This window comes from Pseudophryne corroboree, chromosome 4 (assembly GCF_028390025.1).
Source record: "Pseudophryne corroboree isolate aPseCor3 chromosome 4, aPseCor3.hap2, whole genome shotgun sequence".
NCBI classification, from domain to species: Eukaryota; Metazoa; Chordata; class Amphibia; order Anura; family Myobatrachidae; genus Pseudophryne; species Pseudophryne corroboree.
In genome coordinates, this window is record NC_086447.1 from 348,515,324 (window position 1) to 348,533,611 (window position 18,288).

The following is an 18,288-nucleotide window of genomic DNA, read 5'->3' on the forward strand; positions in this document are numbered from 1 at the left end:
TAATAAATATATTGAACAGTGGCGGGCCAAGTACGGACCCTTGTGGAATTCCGCTGACTACTGGTGCCCAGCTGGAGAACATCCCATTGACCACTACTCGTTGTACCCTGTTATGCAGCCAATTACTTATCCATGTACAAACAGTATTTCCTAGGCCAAGTTCTCTTAATTTGATGATCAGTCTCCTGTGAGGCACTGTATCGAAGGCTTTTGCAAAATCTAAATAGACCACATCCACTGCTTTTTCCTGGTCAAGCCTGGTGTATGTTGCCAGGGGCATCTCTAGAGAGGAGGGGACCCGTGTGCAGACTCCGTATGTGGGCCCCCTCCTCTCCCGTAGCCGTTGCGCCGCTGCTAGTGCTCTGAGCGCTCTAGACTCTGGCACAGTGCCAGAGTCTACAGTGCATGCGTAGGACTCCGAAAAATGTCCGCCACGCCATTTTTTAAGGAATCCTGCGCATGAGCTGTAGACTCTGGCACTGTGCTAGAGTCTCTAGTGGTCAGTGCGCTAGCAGCAGCGCGACGGCCACGGGAGAGGAGGATGGTCAGCGATGGACTCCGGAAAGGTAAGGATAGGAAAAATGGGTGCAGTGTGTGCCTGGGTCACTGCACCCATTATAGAAACACCAATGTATGTTGCTTATTTGGTGACTTAGAATGCTACCACATATTGATTCTCTCATATATATTATATATATTCACTCTCCTATATTACTTTCTTACACACACACATACACACACACACACACACACACACACACACACACGTCTCAGCTGACAACGATTGCTGGAATTCAATAATGGGATACTTTGGGCTGCTGTCACTAACCATGTGTTTGCTGTGCATTATGCAGTCCCAATCATCTTAAAAAGTTGGCTTCTGTGTGTGTCAGTCTGGCCTTTTGCCCATCATGGGGATTATGTCAATTGGCAATTATGTGAGTTGATTTTTTATGCATTTGAAAGGGAAGGTTAGCGCTGTATTATGCTTGGACAAGGAACATTTACTAAACCATTTTGTTATTGCAGATACAAGATTACCATTACAGGCTCACTGGTTACATGTTTCCAATTCTCATGCTGCCTGGCTGAGATCAGTGAAATAATTATCACGTCAGATATGCAACAGGAGAATTGGAAACAGCATTCCGCTTCTCTGATTTTGCAACAGCAGTTCACATGGCATTGGCGAGGTACAGTGGCACCTGTGTAATTCTTTCCATTGGTACATTTGAATAAAACTCTCAATAAAATGTTTACAAAAGTTGTTAACTTAAGCTAAATATACACAGTGGGATATGAACTACCAATATGGACTTAGTTGTTTTTTTTTTTAAATAAATTCGCAAAAATCTAAAAAAAAAAAAAATGTTTTTCACGTTGTCATTATGGGGTATTGTGTAGAATTTGGAGGGGAAAAAAATAATTTATTCCATTTTGGAATAAAGCTGTAACACAACAAAATGTGGAAAAAGTGAAGCACTGTGAATACTTTCCGGATGCACTGTAGTACACCCTTCATCCTCCTGCAGTGTTCCTGAATCATGTCATGCAGTTAACATCTGATTGTCCTGCAAGCAAGTTTTCTATCTGCTTCATATACAAGTTACAAGTTCCAGTCTTTTCCTGAGTACTCATTCTAAAGGACAATGGGGGTCATTCCGAATTGATCGCTCGTGAGCAGTTTTTAGCAGCCGTGCAAACGCTATTCTTCCGCACACTGGGAGAGTATTTTAGCTTAGCAGAAGTGTAAACGGTTATATCGCAGAGCGGCTACAAAAATTTTTTGTGTAGTTTCAGAGTAGCTCAAAACCTATTCAGCGCTTGCGATCACTTCAGACTATTCAGTTCCAGATTTGATGTCACAAACACGCACAGCGTTCGCCCAGCCATGCCTGCGTTTTTCCTGGCACACCTGCGTTTTTCCGCAAACTCCCTGAAAACGGTCAGTTGCAACCAAGAAACGCCCACTTCATGTCAATCACTCTGCGGCAACCAGTGCGACTGAAATGAATCGCTAGACCCTGTGCAAAACTACATCGTTCGTTGTGCCTGTACATCGTGCATGCGCATTACGCCGCATACGCATGCGCAGAACTGCCATTTTTTAGCCTGATCGCTGCGCTGCGAACAAATGCAGCTAGCGACTCTGTTGACCCCCAATATTATCTCACTCCTTTCCTACTAGCACATACAGTAGTCTCCCTGATTTTGTCACCATTCTCGTACAAGTGAGCATATACTGTATTACAGTATGTACATTTCCTTAGCTTCCTACCACAGTACAAGCACCTGAAACACAGACTCAGTCTTCAAGTGTCCTGAGGCTACTTCAGTTCTATTCCAAACCAGCATCCAGAACCACCAGTACCAGCCCAGTGTCGAGTCACATAAAAACTGTTCCCAGCCCAGCACTGGCAATACCGGTTCCAGTCTGGTCAGAGCCAATACTGGTTCCAGTCTGGTCAGAGGCAATACCGGTTCCAGTCTGGTCAGAGGTAATACAGTTTCCTGTCTGGTTAGAGACATTACCATGTCAGGAATCGGCGTTCAGTGGCATCTCACTTACCAGCGCGCTGGTGTGCAGGCCTCCGGAGGTCATGGCCCCAAACTGCGGCTGCATGAATGCACTGTCCGTGGGCACGGTGGCCATTGTCATTGTGTACCCCTGAAGTCCATCTAATGTGTACCCACCATCTGTGCAGCATGGGCGCCGCCATGACACTTGTGGCCAGCTGACCTGTAAACACCCAATCCTGCGCTGTGTCTGCAAACATGTTTCAAGCATCCAATGCCTGCTGACCAGGGGGTATAAATCCAGAACATCGGCTCCGTCTCATCGCCATGAACAACGCGTCACATCCAGTGTACAACGTCTCCTGTCTCCAGTGATTTCCTTACTCCAGTGTCTCCATGGAACTACAGACTCCAGCCATCCTGCTCTGCTACAACTCCTTCCACAGTCAGCTTCCACATCTGCATTCAGTTAGAGACTCTCTCCAGGTGCTAATTACCATTCTCACCTGTGTGTTGTTTATCTGCGTTCAGCACTGTGCTATTCCATCTGGCACTCAAAACAACCAGCTTGTAATTTACAAACTGTCTCCTGCTTTGGCCTTGCTTGACTGTGTGAAGCTACTGCTGTTGGTTTCCAGACCAATCTCCGGAGTTACTATTGCCTGTGTTCACTGTTATTAGCTGCATTACTATCATATGCATATTGGATCCTGTTACCATCGACTTCCAAGTCGACCATCGATGTTTGCCATCAGCTTCCAGGCCACTGTTATTAATTTCACTGGTTTACAGATCATCACCTGAGACTGTTGTTATACCTTTGTCAACTTCTTTGCTCAAACCATCAGTATTGTTATTGTGCTTCAGTGACTGTCATACATCTGTGTGCTAAAATAAGATTTTACTTACCGGTAAATCTATTTCTCGTAGTCCATAGAGGATGCTGGGGACTCCGTAAGGACCATGGGGATAGACGGACTCCGCAGGAGACATGGGCACTTTAAGAAAGAATTTAGTTCCTGGTGTGCACTGGCTCCTCCCTCTATGCCCCTCCTCCAGACCTCAGTTAGAGAAACTGTGCCCAGAGGAGATGGACAGTACGAGGAAAGGATTTTGTTAATCCAAGGGCAAGATTCATACCAGCCACACCAATCACACCGTATAACTTGTGATAACTACCCAGTTAACAGTATGAAAACAACATATCAGTTCAAGACCGATGCAACTATAACATAACCCTTATTGAAGCAATAACTATATACAAGTATTGCAGAAGAAGTCCGCACTTGGGACGGGCGCCCAGCATCCTCTACGGACTACGAGAAATAGATTTACCAGTAAGTAAAATCTTATTTTCTCTAACATCCTAGAGGATGCTGGGGACTCCGTAAGGACCATGGGGATTATACCAAAGCTCCCAAACGGGCGGGAGAGTGCGGATGACTCTGCAGCACCGATTGAGCAAACATGAGGTCCTCCTCAGCCAGGGTATCAAACTTGTAGAATTTTGCAAAAGTGTTTGAACCCGACCAAGTAGCAACTCGACACAGCTGTAGTGCCGAGACCTCCCGGGCAGCCGCCCAAGAAGAGCCCACCTTCCTAGTGGAATGGGCCTTGACCGATTTTGGTAACGGCAAACCAGCCGTAGAATGCGCTTGCTGAATCGTGTTACAAATCCAGAGAGTAATAGTTTGCTTTGAAGCAGGGGCACCAATCTTGTTGGATGCATACAGGACAAACAGCGCTTCAGTTTTCCTGACTCTAGCCGTTCTGGCTACGTAAATTTTCAAAGCCCTGACCACATCAAGTAACTCGGAATACTCCAAGTCACGTGTAGCCACAGGCACCACAATAGGTTGGTTCATATGAAAAGATGAAACCACTTTTGGCAGAAATTGCGAACGGGTCCGCAATTCTGCTCTATCCATATGGAAAACCAAATAGGGGCTTTTATGTGACAAAGCCGCTAATTCAGACACTCGCCTAGCCGAAGCCAAGGCTAATAACATGACCACCTTCCACGTGAGATATTTCAACTCCACCGTTTTAAGTGGTTCAAACCAGTGTGACTTTAGGAAACTTAACACCACGTTAAGATCCCAAGGTGCCACCGGAGGCACAAAAGGAGGCTGAATATGCAGCACTCCCTTTACAAAAATCTGAACTTCTGGGAGAGAAGCCAATTCTTTTTTGAAAGAAAATGGATAGGGCCGAAATCTGGACCTTGATGGAACCTAATTTAAGGCCCAAATTCACTCCAGTTTGTAGGAAGTGAAGGAAACGACCCAGATGGAATTCTTCCGTAGGAGCATTCTTGGTCTCACACCAAGAAACATATTTTCGCCATATACAGTGATAATGTTTTGCTGTTACTTCCTTCCTAGCCTTTATCAGCGTAGGGATAACCTCAACCGGAATGCCTTTTTCTGCTAAGATCCGGCGTTCAACCGCCATGCCGTCAAACGCAGCCGCGGTAAGTCTTGGAACAGACAGGGTCCCTGTTGCAACAGGTCCTGTCTTAGAGGAAGAGGCCACGGATCTTCTGTGAGCAGTTCCTGCAGATCTGGATACCAGGTCCGTCTTGGCCTATCTGGAACAATGAGGATTGTTCTCACTCCTTTTCTTCTTACTATCCTCAACACCTTTGGTATGAGAGGAAGAGGAGGAAATACATAGACTGACCCACGGTGTCACTAGGGCATCTACCACTACTGCCTGAGGGTCTCTTGACCTGGCACAATACCTCTGTAGCTTTTTGTTGAGGCGGGACGCCATCATGTCTATCTGTGGCAGTTCCCACCGACTCACAATCTGTGCGAAGACTTCTGGATGAAGTCCCCACTCTCCCGGGTGTAGGTCGTGTCTGCTGAGGAAGTCTGCTTCCCAGTTGTCCACTCCCGGAATGAACACTGCTGACAGTGTGCTTACATGATTCTCCGCCCAGCGAAGAATTCTGGTGGCTTCCGCCATTGCCACTCTGCTCCTTGTGCCGCCTTGGCGGTTTACATGAGCCACTGCGGTGATATTGTCTGACTGGATCAGAACTGGTCGGTCGCGAAGTAAGGTCTCCGCTTGACGTAGGGCGTTGTATATGGCCCTTAGCTCCAGGATGTTGATGTGAAGACAAGTCTCTTGACTTGACTAAAGACCCTGGAAATTTCTTCCCTGTGTGACTGCTCCCCAACCTCGGAGGCTTGCGTCCGTGGTCACCAGGATCCAGTCCTGAATGCCGAATCTGCGGCCCTCGAGAAGGTGAGCACTCTGCAGCCACCACAGTAGTGACACCCTGGCCCTGGGGGGACAGGGTGAGCAACCGATGCATCTGAAGATGTGACCCGGACCACTTGTCCAGTAGGTCCCATTGGAAAGTCCTCGCATGGAACCTGCCGAAGGGAATGGCCTCGTATGACGCCACCATCTTTCCCAGGACTCGAGTGCAATGATGCACTGACACCTGTTTTGGTTTCAATAGGTTCTTGACCAGATTCATGAGTTCCTGGGCCTTCTCTATCGGGAGATAAACCCTCTTCTGGTCCGTGTCCAGAATCATGCCCAAGTAGGGCAGACGAGTCGTAGGAACCAACTGCGACTTTGGAATATTGAGAATCCAGCCGTGTTGCTGTAACACTTTCAGTGAAAGAGATACGCTGTTCAGCAACTGCCCTCTTGATCTCGCTTTTATGAGGAGATCGTCCAAGTACGGGATAATTGTGACACCTTGCTTCCGCAGGAGCACCATAATTTCCGCCATTACCTTGGTGAAAATCCTCGGGGATGTTGAGAGACCAAACGGCAACGTCTGAAATTGGTAATGACAATCCTGTACCGCAAATCTTAGGTACGCCTGATGAGGTGGATAAATGGGGACATGAAGGTACGCATCCTTTATGTCCAGTGACACCATAAAATCCCCCCCTTCCAGGCTTGCGATGACCGCTCATAGCGATTCCATCTTGAACTTGAACCTTTTCAAGTATAGGTTCAGAGATTTTAAATTCAATATGGGTCTGACCGAACCGTCCGGTTTCGGGACTACAAACATGGTCGAATAATAACCCCTTCCCTGTTGAAGGAGGGGAACCTTGACCACCACCTGCTGAAGATACAATTTTTGTATTGCGTTTAACACTATTTCCCTCTCTTGTGGGGAAGATGGTAGGGCCGATTTGAAATACCGGCGAGGAGGCACCTCTTCGAATTCCAGCTTGTAACCCTGAGACACAATTTCTATTGCCCAAGGATCCACCTGGGAGTGAACCCACATGTGGCTGAATTTCCGAAGACATGCCCCCAAAGGGCCCACTCCGCCAGTGGAGCCCCAGCGTCATGCGGTGGATTTTGTAGAGGCCGGTGAGGACTTCTGTTCCTGGGAACTAGCTGCGTTGTGCAGCTTCTTTCCTCTGCCCCTACCTCTGGCAAGAAAGGACGCACCTCGGACTTTCTTGTTTCTTTGTGAACGAAAGTACTGCATTTGATAATGCGGTGCTCTCTTAGGCTGTGAGGGAACATAAGGCAAAAAAATTGACTTTCCAGCTGTAGGTGTGGAGACCAGGTCCGAGAGACCTCCCCCGAACAATTCCTCACCCCTGTAAGGTAAAACCTCCATATGCCTTTTTGAGACGGCATCACCTGTCCATTGCCGAGTCCACAGGACCCTTCTGGCAGAAATCGACATAGCGTTTATTCTAGAACCCAGTAGACTAATGTCTCTTTGAGCATCTCTCATATATAGGACAGCGTCTTTAATATGCCCCAGGGTCAATAATACAGTATCCTTATCTAGGGTATCCAATTCCTCAGATAAGGTATCCGTCCATGCCGCTACAGCACTACACACCCAGGGCGACGCAATTGCCGGTCTTAGTAAGGTACCCGAATGTGTATAAATGGACTTCAGGGTAACCCCCTGTTTGCGATCAGCAGCATCTTTGAGGGTAGCCGTATCCTGGGACGGCAGGGCTACCTTTTTGGATAAGCGTGTTAAAGCTTTGTCCACCCTAGGGGAGGATTCCCATCGTAGCCTATCCGTTGACGGGAAAGGATACGCCATAAGAATCCGTTTGGAAATCTGCATTTTCTTATCAGGAGATTCCCAAGCTTTTTCACATAACTCATTCAGTTCGTGTGAGGGGGGAAAAGTTACCTCAGGCTTCTTTCCCTTATACATATACACCCTCGTGTCAGGGACAGGGGTTTCCTCTGTGATGTGCAAAACATCCTTTATTGCTATAATCATATATCGAAGGGATTTAGCCAATTTTGGCTGTAACTTTGCATCATCGTAATCGACACTGGAGTCAGAATCCGTGTCGGTATCTGTGTCAACAATTTGGGATAGTGGGCGCCTATGAGACCCTGACTGTCCCTGCGACAGAGGATCAGGCACATGTTGAGACCCTGACTGTCCCAATGCATCAACCTTGTCAAATCTTTTATGCAAGGAATTAACATTATCATTTAAAACCTTCCACATATCCATCCAATCAGGTGTCTGCGCCGTCGGTGGAAACACCACATTCATTTGCTCCCGCTCCTCTCCCACATAGCCTTCCTCATCAGACATGTCGAAACAAGCGTACCGACACACCACACACACAGGGAATGTCCTTTCTGAAGACAGTTCCCCCACCAGGCCCTTTGGAGAGACAGAGAGAGAGTATGCCAGCACACACCCCAGCGCTATAATATCCCAGGAATAACACAGTAACTTAATGTTAACCAGGTAGCTGCTGTATGTAATAGTTTTTGCGCCTAATTATGTGCCCCCCCCCCCCCTCTCTTTTCAACCCTCTTCTACTGTGTATCGGCAGGGGAGAGCCCGGGGAGCTTCCTCTTAGCGGTGCTGTGGATAAAAAATGGCGCTGGTGAGTGCTGAGGGAGAAGCCCCGCCCCCTCGGCGGCGGGCTTCTGTCCCGCTTAAACAGTAATTTTGGCGGGGGCTCATACATATATACAGTGCCCAGCTATATATATGTGTTCTTTTTGCCAATGTGAGGTCCCAAATGCTGGCCAGGGCGCCCCCCCCCCCCCCTGCGCCCTGCACCCTTACAGTGACCGGAGTATGTGAGATGTGTGGAGCAATGGCGCACAGCTGCAGTGCTGTGCGTTACCTCTAGTGAAGATCATGAAGTCTTCTGCCGCCTGTGATGTCTTCTTTTCTTCTCATACTCACCCGGCTTCTGTCTTCCGGCTCTGCGAGGGGGACAGCGGCGCGGCTCTGGGACGGACGGCGAGGGTGAGATCTTGCATACCAAGCCCTCTGGAGCTAATGGTGTCCAGTAGCCTAAGAAGCAGGACCTAGCTTCAGAGAGTAGGGCTGCTTCTCTCCCCTTAGTCCCTCGATGCAGGGAGTCTGTTGCCAGCAGAGCTCCCTGAAAATAAAAAACCTAACAAAATACTTTCTATCAGTAAACTCAGGAGAGCTCACTGAAAAGCACACAGCTCCTCTGGGCACAGTATCAATCTGAGGTCTGGAGGAGGGGCATAGAGGGAGGAGCCAGTGCACACCAGGAACTAAATTCTTTCTTAAAGTGCACGTCTCCTGCGGAGCCCGTGTATCCCCATGGTCCTTACGGAGTCCCCAGCATCCTCTAGGTCGTTAGAGAAATAAATATCATTGTTCACATGCGCAGGAATCTTCTACAGCCTCCTCGTTTCCTCCACCGCACCACCGCTGACCCACTAGTGCTCCCTCCGGGTACAGACACAGTTACAGACCTGACATACGAGTTCCAGTCCGGTCAGAGGCATCTCCTTTTCCAGCCTGGGCCCAAAGTATTACCGGTCCCAGACCAGTCCCAATGTATTACTGCAGAGCCGGCCCTAACCAATATGATGCCCTAGGCAAGATTTTGCCTGGTGCCCCGTAGCACTGCCGCTAGTTCTGCAAGAGATGCCTGCAATGAGTCAGCTGGCAGCTCTGCTAACGTCGGGCGCCTTTTGTTTATAAAAATGCATCTTATTTGCATTACTATGTGGCTAGGATGCACAAGCAGCTTCTGCTGATTAAAATTATATGCAGCTTGCCTATATTCTGTGTGCAACTGCGGCTGTATCTGCATACAAAATGCTACATTACAGTGATTTCCAGGAATACACACATAATATAGACATGCCGCATATCATTTTAATCAGCAGAAGCTGCTGGTGCCCCTAATCATACCAAATGCACTAGGCATTTGCCTAGTTTGCCTATGCCTAAGGCTGGCTCTGTATTACTGGTTCCAGACCAGTCCCAATGTATTACTGGTTCCAGCCTGGCCCCTCTCGGTTCCATTATGGCTCCATTACCAATCCCAGTCCATTTCCGTCATTCAGTTCTAGTCCAGTCTCCAATCTCCTCTGCCCTATCCTAGTCCTAGAGTTCTCTCCTATAGTCGCACCATTAAGGCACTTGCCAATCTCATTATACCTTCATTTATAGCCCTGTGGTCCCAGTCTCTGTGTTCACAGTCAAATACAGGTTCGCGTATACAGATAGAATGGATACTGACAGTCTCCCTGTTTTAACTAGGACTCGCCATTAGCGAAAGTCTATGGCATAAGGCTCCTATTCAATCACACATTATACCACAAGCAGACAGGAGAGCCTGCAAATGTGCAATAAGCAACAGGACTTTCATCCATACTGGGCATGCATGCCCAGTACTAGGAGACAGCACCGCTATTCATGGAACTGCATGTGTGAGATAGACATTGCACCTGCACAGCTCTACCTCTTCCGAGGGCTGCGGATCACAGAAAAGCAAGTGAAAGAGATGACATTGTTTTTTGTTCTCTCAAAATGCTGTAAGCATTGATAATATATCGCAGTCCCATACGAAGCTATGGGGGTGCAATGCTGTACACGGACCACATGATAAATCAATGGGTGTCAGTCACGTGCGTAACTAGACCTACATATGGGTGCCCTATAGCAAAATTATCATGGATCCTCTCCCTGCCGTGCACTATTCACCTGCTGTTCCGGCCAATTCCGACTCTCCTCACTTGTGCTGCATCAGTGAGGAGAGCCGGATTCAGATGGGATTGCCGATGTGCCTGAAACAGCACACAGGCCTCATGAAGTGACCATCCGTTCTGCCCTTAGTAGTAGCAGTGTGGTGCAGCATAACGATGCAAGTGGGGGGCCAAGTTCTGGAGAGGGCCTGGGCCCTATAGCAGCTACAGCACCAGCACCTACTATAGCTATTCATATGCTATAACGGGTGGTCTTCAGTATGCCGACTGACGGGATCCCGGCGCACAGTATACCGGCGCCGGGATCCCGACAGCCGGCATACCGACACTTATTCTCCCTCGTGAGGGTCCACGACCCCCCTGGAGGGAGAATAAAATAGCGCTCGCCACACTGTCGGTAAGCCGGTGGTCGGGCTCCCGGCGCCGGTATGCTGGTCGCCGGGAGCCCGACCGCCGGCATATCGTAGTGAACCCGCTGTAACTGCTTGATATACTGTAAATAGACCCCTAGTGCATTTTTCACACACTAAAGCTTCCTTAACTACTGCTTCTTGTCTCCTAATCCTTTATTGCAGTGATCTTTAACTCCAAATCTCCAATACACAAGTACAGACAACAGGCCTAATTCAGACCTGATCGCTGCTGTGCATTTTCAAACACCAGTCGATCAGGTCTGAACTGCTCATGCGCCGGTGCCGCAGTGCGCCGCGCATGCCAGACAGCCGACACCCATCTCAGCACTGCAATCGCCTCTGTCTGATTGACAGGCAGATGCAGTAGCTGAGCAGCAGGGCGGGCCAGCGGTGTTTGGCCGCCGTTTTAAGGGCACGGTCTGGGCAACTCAGGCGTGCCTGGACCGTGCGTGGGCGGGCCGTGGCAGATGCGTGACGTCACACGCAGATGCTGCGACTCGGCGCTGCTGGTAGGGAGCTACTCATCAAGTACATAAGCATCGCCACTGTGCGATGCTTTTTTACTTGTGCCGCGGAGCAGAGCCAGACATGCAGGGTGGACTAGCCATGTGCAGAGCGTCCCCCCCGCATGTCTGAGTAACTGACCGTAGCCGTGCAAAATTTTGCTCAGCTATGATCAAGTCTGAATTAGGCCCAACAGGTCATTTTTTTCAAGATATATGTCTATGGGAAATAGGTAGGATAATTACCGACCCAGCAAAAATAGATTGACTAACTTGTGCATGATTAAAAAAACATGAACTCTTGGAGACACTTTAAGATTGCAGTTAAAAATCCCTGCTCTATGCATATTTACTTTTTCAACTGTATTAGCACCCCCTTGTTTGAACGTTTTACTTCCTACCATTCTAATTCTGCCTCCATGTAAGCTAATACCCCTTTTACACCTAAAACTTAGGTTGCAGCCGGGAGCCTGAGACGGGTGCTATCCGGCTGCGACCCATGTCAGCCCCCTTTCCTTCTGCAGTCACCAACCCCGGCATATTGGCAAGTTGGTGATGTTGCCGATGGCGCGGCGGGGGCGTTGCTGGGAGATCACATGATCTCCCAGTGCCGCCCTTCTATACATTGTGAACGGGAGCGGGGTCGCATCGACCTGGCTTCCGTTTACACAGCACAGCTTGCAGGGTTGAACCCGTGTTCAACCCTGCAAGCTACCTGAGTTGGAATACTGGGTCACTCGACCCTTTTACACCAGCCAGCAACACAGGTTATGCGCGTTCATGTGCAATAACCCATGTCTTATGCTGGTTGGTGTAAAAGGGGTATGAGTGTCCATTTATTGCAGAGGCATCTAAACTAAAACTCGTGGGCCAAATGCAGCCCTCCACCTGCTCCAATGCAGACCTCTGACCAGACCACTATTTGGAGCATTCGATCCGCTGCTATACCACTGCGCCTCCATCATGGCAAGTGAGGAGAGCTGCATGCGTACTGTTGGAGACACAGGCAGAGTTGATGCAATGTCTCATGAGTTAAAGATGCAGCCTGCTCAGGTATCCCGCCCCTAGGCCATTCACTGACTCAGCCTGGCATTTTCCAACTAGCCACAAACACAGGGGTAGACTTAATATCATTCTTTATGGGGAAAAGCGCTATCTGCACACGTTACGATGCCGGTGATGCACTATTGTTAGCAGGGGCGGTATGCGCCCGCTGCCTTATCGGTGCCTCTATTGTTAGACAGAGCACCGATGAGCTAGCTTACTTATGAACGTTCGGTGTGACCGAACGTTCATCTCTTCTACCTTCTCCCTCTTCGGCGGCCGGACCTGGCGCTGCGCAGTCTTTGCAGTTTCTCCTTTTTTTTTTTTTGTTCCTTAGTCAAAAAACTTTATTGTCACCGGTGTCCACAACAACAACCTGCGCATGCGCCAGCCTAACTCCCGAACTGCACACTGGGAGTTACTGGATGGCGCAGGCGCGGAAGAAGTGACTGCAGCCGAAGCGGATGCCTGTTATGGAAGGTCGTGTATCACCAGAGGGGTGTGATAATGCGCTCCCATAACGTACACAGCATGGTTAGTAATTTCACCGGAAAAGAGGTCCCGCTTCACCACGATAATGCTGTGAAGCGGGACCATGCTTATAACGAACCTTATGGCCATTTTAATAAATCTACCCCTCTGTGACAAGCCTATTTGTACGCTGTTATTACAATAATCCTCTGCTATTCTTTGGATGGTGACTGTGGGTGTGAGTCTGACCTGTTCGCTCGCTGCTGTTCATCGCAGCGCAGCAAACAGGCAAGAAGTGCGATGCACCAGCGCCGCAGTGTGCCGGCGCATACGAGACAGCCAAAGGCTGTAATTCCTTAGCGATTGTCTCTGCCTGATTGACAGGCAGAGGCGGTCGCTGGGTGGGAAGAGGTGGAACAACGCCGTTTCGTGGGCGCAGTTTGGCCAACGCAGGCATGGCCAGACCGTGCAGGGGGCAGCACACAGAGGCTGCGTGACATCAGACGCAGCCGATGCGAGCCGGGTAGCGATGAGTGGCTCCCAGCCAGCACGCAAAAGCTGCGCTGGCCGGGAGCTACTCCTGAAGTGCAAAAGCGTATCGCAGCTGTGCGATGCTTTTGTACTTCTGTGGCAGGTGGTCGGGCCTCACATGCGGGGCGGACTAGCCCTGTGCTGGGCATCCCTCCGCATGTCTGAATTCCTGATCGTAGCCCAGCAAAATTTTGCAGGGCTACGATCAACTCGGAATGACCCTCTGTGTCAGATGGAGTTACGGTAGAGGGGTCACTTATTTTTGGTAATTCTTTTCGACTCGACCAGGGGCCAAATGTAATGTGTTTGTAGAGTGAGAGTTTCAGAAAGTGAGAGATTTGGTAAGGTTTTTCAGGTTTTTTTAAAGTGGCAATCATTTACACTGCAAAACCAGGTTGATCTTGCTGTGTAAATGATTGCCACTTTAGAAAAAACTGCAAAACATTACCAAATCTCTAACTTTTTGAAACTCTCACTCTATTACAGTGCGATCCCTGCCTGCCATTCTGCAGAGTTTGGCAGCAGAGTGGTACCAATTTCAAAAATGGCGCCTCAGCATCATTTTTAAAATTCAAGATGGCCACCTTGAGCCAATCACGGCTCGCTGTGTCATCGCCCGCCCCCTCTGGCTGACTTTTATAATTCAGCGCGAGGCAACGGCTGTCAGTCCGACGGCGGAGGAGGAGCAGTGAAGAGTTCTTGAATACTGAAGATCCAATGGAAGTCCTGGATGGGCAGCCAGGTGAAAACGGCGGAAGCCCTAGGAAAGCGGCGGCCATGAAAAAGAACTTAAAGGCCGCCGAACCCAGGTGAAGACCCTGTATAATAAAAAAATATTTTAAAAAACGTGTGGTGTTTATATTTTAATAATAAGATTTTAAACCTACCGGTAAATCTTTTTCTCCTAGTCCGTAGAGGATGCTGGGGACTCCGTAAGGACCATGGGATATAGACGGGCTCCGCATGAGACATGGGCACTCTAAAGACTTTAGATGGGTGTGCACTGGCTCCTCCCTCTATGCCCCTCCTCCAGACCTCAGTTAAAGAACTGTGCCCAGAGGAGACGGACAGTACGAGGAAAGGATTTTTGTTAACTTAAGGGCAAGATACAGAGCCGGCGCTTCCATTAGGCAGCTTTAGGCAGCTGCCTATGGGCGTCGGCAAATGGAGGGCGGCTCTGCGTGCATAAAAAAAAAAAAAAAGTAGTTAGGCACCCGCTCTCTAGTCACCTGTAGGAGCTGTTCCCTCCTCCCCCTGCTGCGTCGCTCGCCCCGCCTTCCCCCCGACCCCATGAACGGGGCGGCACCTTCACTCACGGCAGAAGAGGCTTTCCCCGGGCTGACCTATCCCCAGCGTGTCCTGCCTGGCGGCGATGATGTGGGCGGATTTTCCTGTGGATCCGCACGCTGCTCTCTCCCTCCACGGTGCTTGTAGCAGAGGCGCTGCGGACATGTTGCCCGACCTGCTCTACCAAGCCCTGATGACAGCACCCGGAAGCAGACCAAGGTGAGTGAGCGGGGAGATGGGAGAGCAGAGAGCAGAAGGGGAGGGAGGAGGAGGGAGAGATGAGGAGGCTGCCTGTTCCACTAGGAGGCTTCCGCTGTGTCTGGCTCCTACCTCTCTCTGTCCTGACAGAGGCCCACGTTTTAGAGATCCCCAGTTTGCTGTCACTGCTGGTACGCCTGACACTGGCTCCTAACCCTGTGTGTGTTTGTGTGTTAAAACTGTGGGGTGCGGATTGCACCCAGCAACTTTATGCTGCCCTGTGCAAGGTGTCCATAGACCTCCCCAGTCAGTGTGTTACTGTGTCCCATAATTATAGGTACCGCCAGCCTAACCCTATCCTCCACTCCACAGCCTTTCTCCAACCTCCCCCCATTGTCTAACCCTAACCTCCCCTCCTGCAGCCTAACTCTAACCCTTCCCTCCCCGCAGCCTAACCCTATCCTCCCCCCAGTTCCCAATCCTAACCTCCCCTCCCTGCAGCCTAACCCTAACAACCTCTCCAGGGGCGGATTGGGACGCCGGATCAGTTTCCTGTTAGCCGGTCCCGACGTCCCCTCAGTGGCCTTCACTCACCCGTGCTGGGACGGCTGCCGCGATTGGGAGACCGTGCATACGCAGAAGCTAAAGTCTCTGACGTGCCGCGCTAAATCCCGGCTCCCATCCCTCTGCACTCACAGGCGAGCAGGTCCCCACTGCCACCGCTCGCCCTGTGTCATGGGACCGGGCTGCGGCGTCTCACTGCAGCGCAGGCTAAGTGTCTGCCTGCGCTGCGTGTAGGAAACTAGAGGGCCCCAGGGAGAGAAGCGCGGCCAGTGTCTGCCTCAGCCCATCCACAACGCTGAACAAGGGCCACCAAATTGCCATCTCCTGCAGCCACTTTCAAAAGGAACCGGCCACCATGCAAGAACCGCCCCCAGCCACAGCCATTCAACTAAAGGTAAATACACAGCTCCTCACTCAGATCCCCACACACAGCCCTACCCTCCTCACACAAAGGGGGACGTTGTCTGCCGTAATGTGTAAAAAAGGGGACGCTTTCTGCCGTAATGTGTAAAAAGGGGACACTGTCTGCCGTAATGTGTAAAAAGGGGACGCTTTCTGCCGTAATGTGTAAAAAGGGGGACGCTGGCTGCCGTAATGTGTAAAAAGGGCGACGCTGGCTGCCAAAATGTGTAAAAAGGGGGACACTGTCTTCCGTAATTTGTAATAAGAGGACGCTTTCTGCCGTAATGTGTAATAAAGGGACGCTGTCTGCCGTAATGTGCAAAACGGGGGACGCTGTCTTCCGTAATGTGTAATAAGGGGACGCTGGCTGCCGTAACGTGTAAAAAGGGGACGCTGTCTGCCGTAATGTGTAAAAAGGGGGACGCTGGCTGCCGTAATGTGTAAAAGGGGCTCTATCTGGTGTAGTGGCGCTACTGTGCGGTGTAATCTGAATAATGGAGACTACTGTGCATGGTAGTATGAATTGGCCGTTTCTTCCACACAGCGCTAAAATGCCTAGTTACGGCACTGTCCCCTTGCACATACAGTAGTGGCCCGTGTTAGTTGCAGAGGGGGTCAGATGAATAGTAATTTTTTTTTTAAGGGGGTGGCCATGCCTCTCCATATTTTGCCACACCCCACCAGTACGTCAATCCATATCCGCTCTCCGCTACCCTGACCCCGCCCCGGGCTGCTTCCAGAAATTTTCCGGGCTGGTTTTGTATCCCAATCCGCCCCTGCTCCCCTCCCACAGCATATCCCCAACCTCCCCCCCAGTGCCTAACCATATCGGACGGTGGCTGTGGAACTTATAATATGCCATGTCTGCACTTTTTTTACCTAAGGGGCTCGATATTTTGGCGGGGGAGGGGCGACTGGGCTGACTATTTGCCTAGGGTGCTGAAAAACCTTGCACCGGCCCTGGCAAGATACACACCAGCCCACACCATCCACACCGTACAACATGGAATATACTAACCAGTTAACAGTATGAAACAAAACAGCATCAGCCAGAGACTGATCAAACTGTAACATAACCCTTATGTAAGCAATAACTATATACAAGCCTTGCAGAATTTAGTCCGCACTGGGACGGGCGCCCAGCATCCTCTACGGCAGGGATGGGGAACCTTCGGCTCTCCAGCTGATGTTGAACTACACATCCCAGCATTCCCTGCAACAGTTTTAGCATGGCCGAATAGCAAAACTGTAGCAAGGCATGCTGGTATGTGTAGTTCAACAACAGCTGGAGGACCGAAGGTGCCCCATCCCTGCTCTACGGACTAGGAGAAAAAGATTTACCGGTAGGTTTAAAATCTTATTTTCTCTTACGTCCTAGAGGATGCTGGGGACTCCGTAAGGACCATGGGGATTATACCAAAGCTCCAGACCGGGCGGGAGAGTGCGGATGACTCTGCAGCACCGATTGAGCAAACATGAGGTCCTCAACAGCCAAGGTATCAAACTTATAGAATTTAGCAAAAGTGTTTGAACCCGACCAAGTAGCTGCTCGGCAAAGTTGTAATGCCAAGACACCTCGTGCAGCCGCCCAAGAAGAGCCCACCTTCCTAGTGGAATGGGCCTTTACCGAATTTGGTAACGGCAATCCAGCCGTAGAATGAGCCTGCTGAATCGTGTTACAGATCCAGTGGGCAATAGTCTGCTTAGAAGCAGGAGCGCCAACCTTGTTGGCTGCATACAGGACAAACAGTGCCTCTGTTTTCCTAACCCGAGCCGTCCTGGCTACATAAACTTTTAAGGCCCTGACTACATCAAGAGACTTGGAATCCTCCAAGTCACGCGTAGCCACAGGCACCACTATAGGTTGGTTCATATGAAACGATGAAACCCCCTTAGGCAGAAATTGAGGACGAGTCCTCAACTCTGCTCTATCCACATGGAAAATCAGATAGGGGCTCTTGTGAGACAAAGCCGCCAATTCGGAAACCCGCCTCGCAGATGCCAAGGCTAACAACATGACCACTTTCCAAGTGAGAAATTTTAACTCAACTGTTTGAAGAGGTTCAAACCAGTGTGACTTAAGGAACTGTAACACCACGTTAAGGTCCCATGGCGCCACTGGGGGCACAAAAGGAGGCTGGATGTGCAGCACTCCCTTTACAAAAGTCTGGACTTCTGGGAGAGAAGCCAATTCCTTATGAAAGAATATTGACAGGGCCGAAATCTGCACCTTAATGGAGCCTAACTTTAGGCCCATATCCACTCCTGTCTTCAGAAAGAGGAGAAAACGCCCCAGGTGGAAATCTTCCGTAGGAACATTCTTGGCTTCACACCAAGATACATATTTCCTCCAGATACGGTGATAATGTTTCGCCGTCACCTCCTTCCTAGCTTTTATC